Source organism: Crocodylus siamensis, chromosome 3 (genome assembly GCF_052110815.1).
Source record: "Crocodylus siamensis isolate JL-2025a chromosome 3, ASM5211081v1, whole genome shotgun sequence".
In the NCBI taxonomy this organism is placed as follows: Eukaryota; Metazoa; Chordata; order Crocodylia; family Crocodylidae; genus Crocodylus; species Crocodylus siamensis.
Window position 1 is genome coordinate 251,419,676 of NC_143397.1, and position 18,127 is coordinate 251,437,802.

The 18,127-nt window shown below is 45.9% G+C and overlaps 1 protein-coding gene across 1 annotated transcript in view; it reads right to left on the reverse strand.

Annotated features, from left to right (window-relative positions):
- FAM135B (family with sequence similarity 135 member B) overlaps positions 1-18,127 on the reverse strand; it is a 310,367-nt gene that overhangs the window by 291,888 nt on the left and 352 nt on the right. The window lies entirely within an intron of this gene.

The following is an 18,127-nucleotide window of genomic DNA, read 5'->3' on the forward strand; positions in this document are numbered from 1 at the left end:
GGGTCCCCACCCTAGGGAGAGGGTCCCCAGTGCCCACTGGTACCAGCTCTAGGGGTGCAGATGGCCTCCACCAGTCCAGCCAACAAAGCAGGCAACAGCACCCCTGCCACCTGGCCTCTGTCAGTGCATGGAGGCACTGAGCCCCCATGCACAGGAGCCCCCCCTGCATTAGCTTTTGACAACACCAGAAATTAATAGACATGGGGGTGGGGGGAAGGTCTTTAATTAGCCAGCTGTGCTAATTAAAAGCATCCAGAGAGTCATGCTGAATAATGGCGGCGGGGCGCTTTAAACTAAAGCTTATCGAACCAGCTTTAGTTCAAAGGGCCCCACCACCCTTTTTCAGCCCAGAGACACTGATGCACATGATGCTGGCAGCTGCTGGAGTGCATTAATTAAATCGGGTCGGCTCTAACTCTCTGCTTTTACAGCATGTCGGAGCATCCTCGCTGTACGTCTAGAGGAGCCCACCGTGACATCAAGCACTTTGTGTAAAGTGCTTAAAGAGTGCTTAAAGTTAGTGTGATTGATACCTTCTGTAAATGCCCCCAGTGACCAGAGCCAAGTACACTTTTCTAAGTGACAGCTCACCTCCAATCAATACAAAAGCATGATGATATTGTTTCCCTGGGGTTGGACAGATTCCCTGTTGGGGAGAAATTCCACACTTTTGAAATTGTTTTTCTTCCCAAAAAGTATGGGGGGGCGGGGGAGGAAAAAAAAAAGGTGAATTCTGGCTTTAAGTTTGAGGTGAACAGAAACCATTTATTTCAATAAATCAAAATGCTTCATAGGGATTTAGCCTTTTATATTGTTCTGTTTGGTGCTATCGTTTTCCTCCTCTTTACAAATTATATTATAAATTGCAATATAAAATAAAATTCAACAGGGAAAGTCATTTCAAAACTAAAAAAAATTGTCACGTTCCACTCTAACATAGAAATAGTTCATTTCAATCCCCTCCCCCCCGCAAAAGCAAAATGTCATTGAAATCAAACTTTTTCCATGGGAATGTGCCAATGTTGATGAATCACCATTTTCTGACATTTTCTGACAACATTTTTGATTGCAATACTGAGAAGGGAGCACTAGATTTGGCGGGGGGGTGAGTCCAAAGGGAGAAAGGCCTCACTCCCCCAGTCCCACACCCTGCACCTTTCCTGCAGCAAGTCCAACTCCTGGGTTAACAGCAGAGATGGCAGTGAAGCAGCGGCGGTGGTGCACAGTAAATGAGCAGGAGCCAGAGCTTCATTGCTGCAGGGGTAGATTTCATCTCCTTTTTTGCCACCAAAAATCACTGCTTAGATGGCAACTCAATGCATGCCAGTGGCAAAAAAAAAAAAATAAAAGGCTGCCTCCTCCCTTGCAGCAGCAAACTCCCGGCTGCTTTTCCTGCGCTGTGCCCTACTACTGCCCAGGCCGCAGCACCAGCCAGTTACACTTCTGGATCTAAGTGTAATACAGCCGGTGGTTTCTTCTGAGCATCGGCAGTTCTGTAGACCCTAACCATGGCTACGAGTTATTCGATTATTCCTTTCATCACATATTCCTTTGCAGTCGTCAACAAAGCATTCCCTCGTCCTTCATCTCCCTTTGCTGGGCTCCTGCAGCCTTGACTAAACTAAATCATGTTGCTGTCTCCCATTGCGTACCCCCTTGTTCTTCAGCCATCCTCCAGATAGTTGCTTAATAAATTTAAGAGCATTTTTGATCTCATACCAGACTGGCTGGAATTGGATAAAAATGATTCATTGTATGTGACACGCAACATAGAAGAAGATTAAAAGCAGCCAACTGTTCTGCAACTGGTTGTAGTATTACATGCTACAAGTGGAGGGAACAGGGATTTATTTCTGGAGAAATACTGGTTTTCTAGCTACTGGCAGTCACCCCTGTGCCTCATCCTGCAACCTTCTTTTCAAGAGTAAGGGCCTGGACACGTGACCCACTAATACTGGTGTAACTTGCACTGGTTTTATGCACCGATATGAACCATACTGGTATAACAGAGCAGACAGAGGACCAGCTCTCCCTGGGTAGCTACTACGGTAGATACGGGTATAGCCCCTCCCTGCTGGTGGCAAGGAACCAGCAGCTTTCACAGGATAGAAATGCACACACGATGCCTATATCAGTGTAGCGTGTACTGGTGTAGTTTGATCCTGATTTTTCCTGGGGTGACTCTATATTAGATTCTAACCTTTTTCATTTGTGTATGGGTGTGCATCATATGTCCATAGGTACGGGCGCACATCATACATCCATTGTGTCAAGGTTGCTTATAGCAGAGTAATTATGCCATGCACCCAAACCCTAAGATAGCCACTGAAGTGAATATGATTGCTCATGCAGTAAAGCAGTTGGGCAGGACCAGACACCATATATGGCATTATATGAAAAGGAAGCAACTGTTTAAATGACCTTCCTGGCATCCTAATATAGGAACAAAAATAGTCCCATTTCAAATACCGATGACATGGGCTTCAAAAAATGGCAACACTCTAGTACCATGATCCGCCTTAATCTAGGCGGCAATCTAGCATCCTGCACACCGGATGACCACTAACATACTGTAATCCTTGAAAATTCAAGGACTGCCATTGATGTAAGTAGTACTGGATATCTGAAAAATATAGGACTACATGCTTTTCAGAAGTACTTACAGTTTTGGTGCACTTCGCATTTTCAGTGTTCAACTTGCAACACTGTGGTGCCGAGCACCCAAAACTCTCATCGAATTCAACCGGGGTCAGAGACACTTGGCATCCGTATATCCCAAACTAGGAAAACAGAAGCACCCAAACCTGGCAGCCATCCGTGCGCGGCAGATGGAGCGGTTCAACCAACTGGAACTTCCTTGAAGTCAGAAGGGCTCAGTCTGGGTACAGACTGCTCACACAGTAGGAGCTGTGCCTTGAGAGTTAAATCCTCTTACAAGAAAGTTTATGTATTATTTGCAGGTAAAATCTCATCCCTTTGGGAATCAGAGCCTTAGGAAAAAAAACCCAAATCATCATAGCAAATATGTGCTATTCACAACTTTAGAGTGCAGAGTCTCCAGAGAAAACACACACACACACACACACACACACACACACTAGTGGATACCAGAAATATGCCATGCAAAATCTCTATCTTAATGGCATGTGTGCAGCTGTTACTAATACTAAGGAAAGCTATGTGGAGTACAGTGTACACAGAGATCTCTCTGTATTGGGAGAGCGTGGCTGTTTTTAAACACATGCTGAACTCTGGCCAAAACAAAATATATCACTTTTCTATGAAATACGGTGTGAATATCCAGAATGCTGTTCTCGCTCAATAATTGGGATAGGATTATGATGCCGTTCTCACCACTCTGAAGTTCAATTTAGCCATGTAAAAGAGCTTGTCTATTCTATAGCGCTCCATCGTAATGTGGCAGTCAACATTAGACTGTAAGCTGACTCAATAATTTGGTCACTAGATCACTGCATTATGCCCTGCCAGAACAAAAGGGAAATATTAAAAGACAAATGAGAGAAGAATTTGGTCACTAGATCAGTGGAAAGGCTGTTGTGCCATGCCAGAACAAAATGGAAATATGAAAAGCCAAATGACAGAGTCAAAGTCTCCCTGAATATAAGCTATACTCCTTCAGCAGGATGATTCACTGGCTCTAAGCATCCAAGACACCCTACGGAAGAAGAGGCAGAAATGTCTGCAGCAGTCGGGAAACCAACCCTCAGATCCTGCCCTGGCAATGATTCAATGCTGGCCTTCGGCAGGTCATTCAGATCCCCTGCGTCTCCATTTTCCCTAGCACAGACTAGTGATCATTACATTTTCCTGGCTTTGTAAAACACTCCGAGATCCTTGGAGATGGATGAGCCAGCTAGATAGCAGCACTGCCACAAGTCCCTGACACGATAGGATACTTTTGCCCCAGAAACAGAAGTGGGGCTAGATGGCACGTCTGTGAGCTGCAGTCAGATGGCATCTCCCTCCTCCCTTGGGTCTAGGGCAGGCTGTCATCTCTCATCAGCCCTATCTCTGATATAACATTTCATTCCTTCTCCTCAAAGACTTTGCTGCAGCTGTGGGAATGGAGCAGGGAGGTATTATGGACCGAAGAGAGTATTATAGCCCCATGGAGGCGGCTCTCTCCCCACAACAATATGGTAGGGCAGGGTGGAGCAGGAGGGGAAGAGGACACCTTGCTGTCCCTGTGCAGACGCACCATGCAGGTCACAATTTGGGACTGTTTTATTTATGCGGAAGGTGTCCTCTTGGCAACACAACCCAGACGTGGAACGGAGGGGCCGAACAGAGCTGCGGGTCACGAAAACGGCTCCACCTGCAAAGCCGACTCCTTGCAGTGCATCCAGCGACCGGAGAATACCAAGTAATCGCAGCCCAATCCACACCGCTTGTTCAAGCAAAGCCACTTCATTACTACTAGCACACGGTAACTATATAGCTGCCTTCTCCCATATCGTCTATGCAGACCGGGACAGGACCGCACTGCCCCGCGGACGGTCTGGACACAGAAACTGCAGATTCGACAAGCCAATGAAGAAGTCTAAGACAAAGCATTTAAATGACCACTAAAGAGACTGATGAGAAAAAAACAACTCAATAGAAACCGCTCAATAATAAAGATTCACCCAGTCTAAAGATACGTATTGAAATGAGCCTGTGCATGTCTCTGGGCTGTGAAGAATCACGTCTGTCTCCAGCTTCGCAGTCAGGATAAACTGGGATTCGATTGCCAACTGCAACATACAGTAGTTCCTGTAAAATTACACTCACACGCCCAAGGCATATGTCTCGGATTTGACTTGATGTTTATCTTGACAGGAAAATCAGCTAGACCATGCCAGCTAGTTGTTGTGTGTTGTTCTGGAAGTCACATCTTCAACAGAATCGGAAAGAGAGTTATCTGAACACAGAAAGCAAGCCAGCCTCCAGAGAGTCTAAATGCAAGACGTGGTCGCCGAGAGCCTGCTCCACACAGCACAAGCTTCTGCATTTGCTCCTTCCCTCCTATGAAAGCGGTCCTCTCTGAGCCCCCGGGAGGAAAAAAAAAGTGCAAGAATATAAAACCTACCTTCTGCATATCTCCATCAGACAGTAAACTGTCTTATTACTGACTACCCGCATTTTTTCAAAATGCTTCTTTGGCACTGAAGCCACCTTGACATACTATTCATCTGGTATAGTCCAGTCCTGGAGGACCCTCCCTTTGTGACAACCAAAAAAATTCAATCCCAACGTTGGGAGAAAGCAAATAAACACAGCTGAGCTTATTTCCTTCGAAATCACCGAGAACTATTTGGTTCATTCACAGAAAAAAAAATATTTCCCTCGAAGCTTAAATGGTTTATTAAAAGAAAAATAAAAAAAAATGCACTGATATAAAGCCTCTCTCCATAATGATCAGAGCACTCCACAAACACAGGGCTACCCCTTCGGTCACAATACTGCTCCTCGTGAATTCATTTTAAATAGTCAGATGATTAAGGCACTTGGACTACTGACAGGGCTGGGGGCAGAGGGTATTAAGATTGCTCATCATTTCCCATTATACGGCTCCTTTTTCAGTTGCTTAATCTTTGCTAATTTTAATAATTTTGGCAGAAATTTACATGCAACATTTTTGCCTTGGGGTAATTTCTCCCCCCCCCCCTTTTTATTTATTTATTTATTTGATCATTTCACTGCCAAAAGAGTTCAACCGTTTCCAGCTACAGAAAACCATGCTGCCATGCAATATATATTTTTTAAAAAGCCACTTCTAAAAACCCTTTTTTGAGGGGGATGAGTACCTTCCATGCTTTGGAAAGCAACATGAAAATTTGGCAGGAGATGGCCTTTGGTCACAGATGTGTCTCGTGTCATCCCCGTGACAAGCCACACACATTTGGCTAATTTTGAAACCTTAGAAAAATCTTTGCTGGCTGAAGCTCAGCAGACATTCAGTGTAGTCCTGAGCCAACAATATTGCCTAACGTGGGCCCAAGCACATGTGAAATGGGTTTGTGGCAGTGAGACGGGTGCAGGCAGGGAGATTTCATAGACATTAGGGCTGGAAGGCACCTCGGGAGATCATCGAGTCCAGCCCCCTGCCCAAAGGGCAGGAAGTCAGCTGGGGTCATAGGATCCCAGCAAGATAAGCATCCAATTTACTCTTGAAGGTGTTCAATGTAGGTGCTTGAACCACCTCCGATGGCAGGCTGTTCCAGACCTTGGGGGCTTGGACAGTAACGAAATTCTTCCTTATGTCCAGCCTGAAACGGTCTTGCAGGAGTTTGTGACCGTTCGACCTCGTCATCCCTCGGGGCGCTCTGGTGAACAGACGTTCCTCCAGATCCTGGTGGTCACCCCTGAGAAACTTATAGGTGGCCATCAGATCACCCCTGAGCCTGCGCTTTTCCGGGCTAAAGAGTCCCATGTCTCTCAGCCTGTCATTGTAAGGTCTGTATTCCTGACCTCTGATCATGCGCGTGGCTCTCCTCTGGACTCTCTCAAGCTTCTCCACATCCCTTTTGAATTGTGGAGCCCAAAACTGGACGCAGTACTCCAGCTGCGGCCTCACCAAGGCCGAGGAGAAGGGGAGAATGACGTCCCGGGATTTGCTCGAGAAGCATCTATGGATGCAAGCCAGTGTTTTGGTCACTTTACTAGCCACAGCATCGCATTGCAGGCTCATGTTCATCTTGTGGTCAATGATGAGCCCTAAGTCTCTTTCTTCTGTAGTGCTAGCCAGCATAGCACTGCCGAGCCTATAAGGATGCTGCAGGTTTTTCCTCCCAAGGTGGAGACCCTTGCATTTTTCGGTGTTAAACACCATCAGGTTCTCGTCTGCCCATTTGCTGAGCTTGTCCAGGTCAGCCTGGATCACCCGCCTATCTTCTGGCGTGGATGCTTTGCCCCAAAGTTTGGTGTCATCGGCGAACTTGGCCAGTCCACTCCTGACTCCAATGTCCACATCATTAATGAAGATGTTGAACAGGATGGGTCCCAGGACAGAGCCTTGAGGGACCCCACTGGTTACAGGGCACCACGATGAGTGACTGCCATCAATCACAACCCTCTGGGTCCAACCACGGAGCCAATTTCCCAGCCAGCGGATCATGGTGGAGCCAAGGCCACAACTGGGCAGTTTTGCCAAGAGGTGATCATGGGATACCAGATCAAAAGCTTTTTTGAAGTCAAGATATATGACATCAATCTCTTCTCCCTTGTCCAGGTGATAGGTCACCTGGTCATAGAAGGAAATGAGATTGGTCAAACAAGACCTACCCACAACAAACCCGTGCTGGCTATCCCTTAGGATGTTAGCCTGGGCCAGTCCATCAAGGATGGCCTGCTTAATAAACTTTTCTAAGATCTTCCCCAGGATAGAAGTCGGGCTAATGGGCCTGTAGTTAGCCAGATCCACTCTCCTCCCTGATGGTGGAAAACTGGAACTGGCAATGAAAAGGCCTGATGAATGGAGAATATGCCAGAGAGAAAAGAAGTCAAGATGGTATTTTTCATCAGCTTCAATATGGATCAGGAACCTATCAATAAATAGAGTCTATTTTATCCACCTCTGAACTACAGCCAGCTTAGGGATGCAACATGGCAGCTATTTTAACAGCGCCCATCAAAGAAAATTTTACAAGATAGCTAGATCCCACTGAAACGAAGATAGTATTTAGCGAGGCAAAATCCATTTTGGTAGACTCTGGATTAATTATTATTTGACGTTATTTCTTGCAGTAGAAGGCAGCGTCCCTAGTTTGTGATTATGATCCAGATGGACTAAATGTCATTTGCTCCTATCTAAAAGAGCACAGACCTTGCATTGTGTGCAGGAAGACAGCCTAGGACTGGAGAGTGGGAGCCAGTTAGGTTAATGCCAACACAAAAGCCCTTTTCTGAAATCAGTCATCATTTGTTTCCACCAGGTCAAAATTTCAAAGGCCACCCTTCACGCTTTGTGCACCGGAGGCCTCTCGGGTAAGGCGAGAGGAGCCATAGCTATCCTTCAGCCGGCTGTAAGGGACAACCACCACCCAGCATCTCCTTGTAGAGAGTGCACCTGTCAGGCATCAAATGGGACAGATCTAATCTAATTGTGCAGCATTAATCAAGCCAGGAGAGAGCACACACTCATCATCCTACACTTTTCTGCCGGGAAGAAACTATTCATACTTAAAGAGTCCAGCTTAGCTGGCCTCTCTGCCTTCATCCCACTTCTCAATGCTATATCTCTACACTTACTTTCCTATCCCAGCATGCTCCAAGCACTGTACACCTCCAAGAAGCTTTCCGATGGCTTCGTGCCTCCCTCTCCCGTGTCACTGCTTGCCCTCCTCTTCAAGGCTTTCCACGGCAATGCTTTCCCTGTGGCAGGAAAATCAAACCCTGTGTCTTCCCTGCCATGGGTCCAATGCTAAACTCAGCAACTTCAACGTATAAAGCAGTGATTTTTAAAAACCGGGTGGTGTCAGCAGCCTGGGGTGCTGAGAGATCCTTTTAAGGGTGCCATAAGATGCTGCACAATACTATTACCATTAGGTATGCAAACACCTGCACACAAGTCAAAAGATCAAATCAGAGATTTTAAATAGCTATCCAAAGTGCCAAAGAAACACTCTGACCTGGTGCAGACTTTTCAAGTTCTTTGCAACAGAAGAGTAGCTCTTATTTGTCCATTGTCAAGGATTGAAAAAAAGCTCAGAACTGAGGGGTACCTTGAGTCTAAAAAGATCATTGCTCAGGCCTCCCATATTCACACTTTTCTGGATTGGTTAGCACTACAGTAGTCAAAAAGGCAGACTGTTTGGAGGGACAAATGGGTGTGTGCAGAGGAACAGATTCCAGGCTACACAAAGTCAGGGCCCTCCTTCGGTCCAGAGCTGTTTGCAATTAGCCTGGCGCTGGAGAATGGGACACATCCCTGGACGTGTAGACATGTACAGATAGAGCTCTGTGCTCCTCACCAGCTCCTGACATTTCCAAGTACAGTTTGCACGGCTTAGTAGAGCCCGATCCTGAAAACAGGCTCTCAATGTATGGAGGATCTTTGTCTCACCACCTCTCGAATAGCAGAGACAGCCTAGCCCCAGGTCTGGATGTAGCTAGACAGCCCTCTTCAGTCACCAGCACCTTCACCCCCCTCTCCTGCTAGATACTGTCATAAGGGTCAAGGCTTTGCAAAAGTTTGGTCTTGGAATTCATCCCATTGCAAATCAGCCATTTTTGTCTCATGTCTACTCTTTCAGTTTTCCCACCCTGTTCCCTCTGCCAGGAATATTCCCTGCGCTGAGCTCCCTCACACTCCTCCCTTCCTCCTTGGCAAAGCCTTGCCTCCCCTGATGTATTACCTGGGGCTGCAGCAAACCCTCATGCTGGCATTTTCCAGACACCAAAAATTGTCCATGGATGGCTAGCTCATGTATTCCTGGAGCATTCATCGCCTTTGTAGTTCGATAGATCTTAGCTGTTCTGGGCCAGGCCCTTGCTTTTTTTTTTTATGCATTTACTTTTAAACAAAAGTTTGTGTACAGAGTTGTGGATGCATTACATCCTTCTCCCCTGGATAAAGCCAGAAGCCCCTCACTGGGAGCATCACTTCAACCATATACCACTTCAACCTATAAACCAAGGGTTTTCAACTTTTTGAAACCCCCAGCCACTGAGCAAGGTGGGGGGGAGGGGGCATGCAGCCAGACACCGAGTTTGGGGGGGAGGGGTCTGTCCCAGATCCCCTCCAGATTAGAGTTAACCCAGTCTCCCTGCATCCCAGGACGTTTTGCATCTCCCCTGCAAACACCCCCCAACCCTGCCACCCCTCACACAGTGGGTGGGCTAGTGTTGGCCCAACCGGTCTGCTCCGGCTGAGCAGGGAAGTGTACCCTAGCACCCCCTGGCTGCTAGCCTGGGCCACTGCAGGCAAGTGACTGCATTTCCAGATTCAAAAGTGAATGTCTCTTCACTTGCTAATTGGTTCCATCTGCAGTTTAAATTAACCTGCAAAGATCGAATCAATTCAGACTCGGGCTTTTTGACTGCCTCGGCTTTTTAACCAAGAAAAAGTCAGGCAGTAGATCTGTGTGGTTACGGACCTACCAGATTGTGATTTTACTTCTCAGCTGGATCAGTCTCACCGTGTGTTGTTGTGACGATAGTCAAGTAGCACTGCCCTGAGAAGCACTGCGATTCTCAGAGCTGCCCTGTGGCAGCTGGGGACAGCAGTTTATCTGCTATTCAGACTTTGTATACCAGCCTCCTTGAGGGTAAGTTCATGCATCCTCACATGACTGCATGCTGCGGCTGACCCAGTGGGCACTGAAGACGGCCGAGTCCAGCACATTTTCAACCGAGCACATGCTGCTGTAGGTGGGAAGGTTATACAGTTGTATATTTTTAGTTCCTCTAGCAGCAACTATTTCTGCATTCTGAATTGCGATGCTGATTTATCCCACCTTCTGTCTCTCATTTAAGGTGTTATTATTAGCTGAGCAGAGACAATGCATTCGGCAGTGCAAGTTTATTAAAGTGCTAATGTCACTCGCTACCAACGCAAGTCACCTACGGTGAAACAATGCTTGGCTATGGTAGTATTGGGAAAAAAGCAGCAGGAGCCATGCTGCTAATTTCCCAGTAGTTGGTTCCAAAGATCTCTTATTCCTTCCATAAACAGAAAAATACGTCCAACTTATCAAAGCATTCTGGGTTCTTGTTCCCTCGCCCCCATTACAGAGTAGAGCTAAAGATTTTTTTTCAGCGAAGTCGTCTTTAATTACTGTACTCCCTTTTGTCCCGTCTGATAGTTGCTTAGTAATAGTTGGTCATGCACAAGCAAAAATAGCCCAACTAAAGTCACTTCACACCATCTCTCTGACCTGTAGACCCTGCCGACTCATCTCTCCGCACAAAGTTAAGGGGTCACTCTGGCCACCAGCTGCCAGGCGAACTTTCTACCCAACTCTTGTAGGCTGGTTCCCCTATCCACTGCAGCCTATGGAAGCTTTTCCATTGACTGAATGGATTTCGGACAGGGCTTCTCTAGTCCTCCCCCTATAAGCAGAGACAAACTATTTTTGCTCCTTAATTGTGCCTTTTCCCCCTAAATCTTTAGCAATACTCAATTTAATCCTGTCAGTGGCAAGCACCCTATTAATTGCAGCAGTGCAAGGTCATGCCCATTGTGCACAAAGGCAACTATGAGACCCGACACATTGTCACTTTATTTTCTGTAGCTTCGGTCCAGCAAAACTGCACCCTTACACTGAGTTGTGCTTAAAACACAGCTGCAAAGAGGAGGAGAACTGAAGAGAAAACAATGCTGAGAGAGAAACAAAAGGGATGTTTTGCAACTGAGATGGTGAGACAAAGGAAATAAATGTGACTGTATTTTTGCTTGATGCAGAAGAGATTTACACAATACAATACAGACCGTAAACTTCTGTGAGAGCTCCTGCTGACAGGGAGCACAAAAGCCTGCGCAGCATAATCAACCCCCAGCGCCCTGTCCAAGTCAGTCGGATGAAGAAGATCTTAGTCCATTTGACTTCATAATTGCGGTTTCCTTCCCGCGATGAAAGAAGTGATTTGTACAGGTGTCATCTCCTGGTGGTACACGTAACATCTACTCCATGCCCAGCCCATAAAGGAAGCGAGTCTCTTACGGCTATCATTTAACAAATGCAGCTCTTCAGCTCGAGCATCTTTGAAAGCATGAGTTTCAATGCCTGAGCTTGCCAAAATCATTGCCATAATGCAGGCCCATCAAAACCATCCTTACTTTGGGGGCTTGGAGAGGCCCTAGCCTCCATACTCATTCAGTCTCTCTAATGCTACTGGCTCCGAGAATTTCCTTAATGGTCGACTCTTGGTATAGAAGGACCAACGAGGGGGACATACTACAGCCCAAGACTGAATTGCTTTCCAACATGTCTCCACAGTGTTGTCAGACAGTATACAAGGCGCTTTGGACTTCCCCAGTCAGTAGCTTCCCAGTCCCTGACTTTCCTCCGTGGGGGCATCAACCCCACAGGACAATTGTGTATCGTTCTACAGAGGAGTGCATATAAAAAGGCAAGCTGATGACACCACACCCTCTTCCAGAGGGCATGGGCAGACTCACTTCATCTCCCTGCCTATGTATTCGTCACTGTTATCAGAGAGAAGTCATCAAGACAATATACCTTTAAAATGTCTACCCACCTCCAGAATCACTGTCCTGGCCCATTTAGCTAAACAAAACAAGTATGCCCAAACGGGCCCAGCACGGCATTCAGGGAACGCAAGCATAATATCCGAAATGGGATTAATCATATGATTTTCCCATAGCCGCTTGTGAGGAATTAAATGCTTTCTGAACTTAACGAATTGTGATACCAGCTTAATTCCTGCATTCATGCAAGGGGTTGGACCAGATAACCCTTGAGGGACATGCCAACCCTACGATTCTACGATCACTTTTATTGGAACCCAATTCCATACCCGGAAAGCCAGAATAAAATAAATCCTATGAAATCTCTCTCATATCCCATTTCATACATATTACAACACATACCGGGATAGACTCTACAACCCTCAGTCAGAAGCAAGGATCCCTAGCTACCTGCAATAAACTAAAACAGCCTCTATTCAAAGAGCATGCCATCTTAGCATATGACGAGAGGTGACAGAAGGATATAAACAAAATGCAGAGAGAGACAAGGTAATAGTGCCGAAGACTCAGAAGCAGCAAATCCCAGTATGTTAGCTCTGGCTCTTTACAAAACAGCTCTTGGAAGGAAGCTTGATTTTCCCATCATTCACACTTTGCAAATACACATTTATGACAGTCTGTGACAATATATTGACACGGACTCAGAAGAGCGTTGTGCTTGATGCATCGCACCTGATAAATATGCAGCTCCTTCTATGCAGCAGAAAGGTAGAGCAACCTGTTTCTTGCTGCATACATAACATTCAGAGAAAGCTGCAGGTTAAGAAGCAAGGGCGTGCTTAAAACAGTCTATCTAGCAAAAGCTTGCCTTTCCCAAGTCGTGCATATGCGGTTTCAATGGAAAGATCATATAGGAGTTCAGTGGGGCAACAAGATGAACAATGTAATAGTTTTAGCACGCAACGGACTGAGAGAATGCAGGGAACACTTTGTCCCTCCCGAGATCGAGCTACAGAAGAACTTCACATTTCCATTCCATTGCATGCAACAAATTCTTGGAAATCTCATGAGCACAGTAAGAATAAGAGCTATGATCCTCAAGTACCACAAGCAGAGATCCCTACCACTTCAGCTAAGGAGGCTTTGTTAACCCTTAGCTGCATCATACAGATGAGCATTACAGGACCATTATGCACATACACAACAGCCAGTCCATTGCAACCTCTGTCATCAGCAACTAATAAAAATTATATGTACTTATTTGTGTCTTTGTTGACAGCAAACCTATTAAAAAGTATTGATACAAGAATTACAAGAACAAACCCCACTACTGTCCAAAAGCCCAGCTGAGGCACACCTTACCATCCTAAACATATTATCCTAAGGTTGCAGGGATAATTAGTCAACTCAACCTGATGCCACACATAAAAAACTACCAAAAAAACCAAAAACCCAGCTTGTGCATTTGTATATCTAGTGCCTGTCATCTGCAGCAAGTCTCGACTGCTTTGCCAGTTATCAGGCTCGGTGTGCTTTTAATGAACAAGGCTGCTGCTGCAGATCTCAACAGAAGAGACATCGTGCTGTGTGTATACAGAAAGCAATCAGTTCAGTACTGAACCTTGGGCACCTCTGGAATGGGACAGCAGTAGCCAGGTGGAAGATACACCTCCTGGGATGGAAATGCACAAGGGAAGAGTTTTGCAAGTGGCTTCACTGTGGAAAGGATGTGATGGTGGAGTGACTAAAGCATCTCAGCACTGCTTCACACGTGCAACTATAAGCCCTGCTCCACACACAGGCTGAAAGCTAAATAGATAGCTGGAAAAACAGACTCGGGAGTCAGTGATGCAGGGACATGATACAACATGTTGCTGGCTAAAGCAACTGGCATCACATTTAGCCTGATGAGCCACTAAGTTCAGACAATATTTAGCCACGACTGTGTGACCTTTGTGGTGAAACCCAGTTTAAAAAAGAAGAAAAAAAAAAGAGGACTCCAACCCTAACTTGGGTTAATCAACATCAGCAGCATGGCCCAAAGAAAGGAACAGGATTGCCCTCCTCCTACTTCTTTAGGAAGCATAGCCTGCTGCAGTCAGACAGCAGAGAAGTAAAACTGCTGAATAATAGAGTCACTAACATTGCAGGCACTAATGATAGGATAAGAGAGAGAATAAAATTATATCCTTTGGATTTATGTTTGGAAGAAGCCAACCTGTGACTCACTCGCTGGGCTGGTTGAGAATCAGACATGTCACCGAGCTGACGGAGTTGACCTTCTGCGCCAGGGCTCAGATCAGCCTAGCAACCGCAACCACCCTTCGAGTAGCCCCAATGCATTACCTTCCTGGAGCAGCATCAGCAAAGGTCTCTCTGGAAAGTGGGCCCTGCTTCTCCCCGGAGAATATATTGTGAAGCACCAGTGGGCAAGGCAGGGAGGGGAGGGCTGGAGCTGTTCCAGTTCGATTGCAAGAAATACATGTGAAACAACAGATATAAAAGGTGGGTCATTCACAGGCTGTATAGACCAGGACAAGCATGGCAGTATATACAGCAAAGAAAAAGGGGGGGGCTCTGGCCATGAAGCATAGGTCAGGCTCCAAATTCACGTAGCGTTAGGAGAAGGGGTTTTGTTATTAGCTGCAAATGGGTTGGAGCCACTGGGGCAAAACTGGGGACTGTATGCGGGTAGAAGTGTGAGCGGCTACACCCCTCAAAACCCACCTGAAACACGCACTGGAGGGAGACAGAGAAGTGTTGCACTACCACGGGTCATAGTTCTATAGAGAATACGTGGCTGGGTCTCCGATCTCGTGGGGAGCAACCATCCCTTAGCGGGAAGATGCATTGCAGGGGCAGGGGGCTGTTGATCCCCTGAGGCGCTGAGCGTTTGCAGCTCCCACCACTTCCCAAAGCCCTGCTGTAGTGCTCAGCGTTTGCCAAGATCTTCCATCAGATCCCTTCTTGCAAGCTTCCTCGCCGACTAATTGCAACGTTTTATTAAAATGTCAACTGGTACCTAATCGACGGATATAGTGAAGGAACTGTAACTTTAATGCTATTGTGAGAAGAGAGAGAAAACACACGGGGCTAGTCTATTGAGTAAGAAAACAACCACAAAGCCTCTCAGTAAAGTGAAGGTGAATTTTCAAAATCTAAATCAATATGATACAGTGTTTGCCGTCAACAAAGCTTCGCTTGTCCGTGCTGGTTGCACAGCCAGCTCAGGAAGACTGCAGCTTCACCTTTGCTGATAAGAGCCGAGCTGCAGTGTCTCCAACTCTAGGTTCAACCTGTTGGCAAGTGTAGACTTTGAAACGGCAACTAATACCATGTAAGCTTAATTTTTTTGAAGCTCAGTGAGACACAGGGCGTGACCAGTAAAAACAAGCAGCTGCAGTCTTAAAAGATATTTCATAGCTTCGGGTACAAAACTAGTGTTTTTGTTTCCTCTAGTTCCACTCGCCAATACTAAATAGACAGCAACAGAAAAACCATCGACTGTAGCGCAAAGTGAAAGGGATTGTGGTCTTTCCAATTAATTTGAAATGGCAATATAATAAATCCACTGGATGAAGTGGGGGGGGGCTTCCTAAGCTTTAATTGTGTGTGCGGGAGAGACCGTTGTTGGCTAAGAACGTAAGAATTGCCATTGACTGGGTCAGACCATGGGTCCATCTTGCCCAGTACTGCGGGTCACACAATGGCAGAGAGCACACACTGAAAGGGAGAACGAACTGGGTACAGGCAGGGTTTGAGGGGGTTTTCCCACCCTTCCTCTCTTACTTGCAGCCTCCAGCATTTCACGTCTAGGAGGCTCTGACCCAGAGGCTGCCCCGCGAACTCCTGTGCTCAATAGCTACTGCTGCCCCTTTCCTTCAAGAATTTGTCCAAGCCCTTTTTAAACCTGGATGCAGATGCTGGTGAAAGTTAGTGGCACTGAACTTTCAAAACCCGTTATTTTACGTGTGTGCCGCAGCCCCACGATGACCACCGCTGGGCAGACTTAACATAAAGTGGCATCCCTCATTCTGCTAAACTGTTTTATGAAACACAAGCTAATTTCCTGACTCTGCCAGAGTCATTTTAGGTGATTTTTGCAGCCCCATCATAATCAAGCCAGTGAATATATTGTATTAGCTTCTAGGCAATCATTCGCCTCCAGCCAACAGCAAAGTAATAATTCACAATAATATTTGGGAGATGTTATGCGTGTGTAATCCCAAAGCCCCTTGACCTTTAATCATTTGTTTCTACTGATGAAAGCTTCTCTGCTCTATTTTTTTTTCCAGCGGTGGCCCTTGATTATGTGCTTAATATCCCTGCACCGTGTACAAAATAAATGAAAATGCTGCGACTGACTTATCAGCTTCAAATTCCTTTGACTGAATTGCCCTGCCCTGCTCTTTCCTACGAGATTTCCAAAAAGGATTTCCAAATTGTAGATATTCCTCTAGCATTAAAGCAGGAAAAAAGTGAACCTACCCAAAGTTATATTATGCACATGACCAGGATTGTGCAGTGTATATCTTTTGGGGAAACATGGTCTCGTGGTGCATGGGCTTAAGGGGAATCAAGACCAGAAAAGAGCCCCCTCCAATTCCCCTCTCACATTTGTAAAGGATCTTACTATAGGCCAGCCAACCTTGCCTGGGGAAGTTCTAGAGATTTTAATAAAGAGAATACCAAACGGGTCTTGTAAAATCATTCCACTAATCTGTGAATGCAATGTTCATCTTCCTATGACATTTTTTAAACCTTTCCAGTCGACTTCTGTATGAGGGATGCAGTTCTCTTCATTACTCTACTACTTTTTCCATACGCAAGAGCTGTACCATACTGCCTGCAAATATGCTGGTTCCCTGTAGCTTGTATGAACAGCAAGTGTATTTCATCTGAGAAAAATAAGGGGCCTGAACCTGCGGCATGTCCAGCACCTTCTGACAGGTGACAGCATCTTCCAGTTCCAGTGGATCGGGACCCAGGGCACTCATTTTGGGCCATCTCGCAACAGAAACAATTATGCCCATTAGCCGAGGGTACAACTCCCAAAGTCAGTCACATCCAGCCTGCCTCCGCAAAGTGAACACGACCAGAAACAGGGCTATCATTTTGACTTTGCACGGGGCGAGATTCAGCAGCATCTGGAAACCTTTTTATTGAAATGCTGATTGCCATTACAGCTAGGTGCATTTCCAGCCATGCAGGCAATGATCACTGGGGGGAGGGAGGTTGAGGAAGGAGATAGCTGCTGCTGACGTCTCTACTGCTGAGAAAAGATACTAGTTACGAGAGAGGGAGTTCTCTGCAGTGATTACATAGCAAACAGTTACCGCTTGGCTTCAACTTACTTCTACCGACTCCACACACACACACACACACACAGCCTTTTACATGGACAACGTACAGCTCACTTAGCTTTAAATGATTCATATGCATACCCACCTTTGCCTTTCTAATGCTCTTTACAGCCTTTAAATGAACCCACAAGGTTTTTCCTAGACACCGAGACAGTGAGTTTCCCTAATCTCTCAGCCGTTACTATCAGTATAACCAGAGATTTCTTTTTTTTTTTTTAAAGAACGCATAACTCTGTAAATATTTCTAAATGATAATTAAAAGCCATTAAATGAACTGTAGCTGCTGTATGAAAGCACAGAACAGTAGCCTTTCAGCTACAAACGACAAGGAGGTTTCCTCTCCAGGCTGTGTACAGACCTCTCTCTCTCTCCTGAATCGGATTAGAGATTTGTTTTCTTGAGTGGGCAGAAGGAAATGCACTGTTGTAAGGATTTTTTTTGATTTTTTTTTAAGGGTTATGAATGATGTCAGCCGTCGCTTCGTCGCTACTTTTCACTTTTATTTGGAAGCCCACAGCTCAAGTCATTCATACTCTGATCACGTTGGGCGCCCCGATCACCCCATTTCTAAGCAGTCTCGCTGGTCTATGACAAGGAGGTGTTGTTTTGTTCC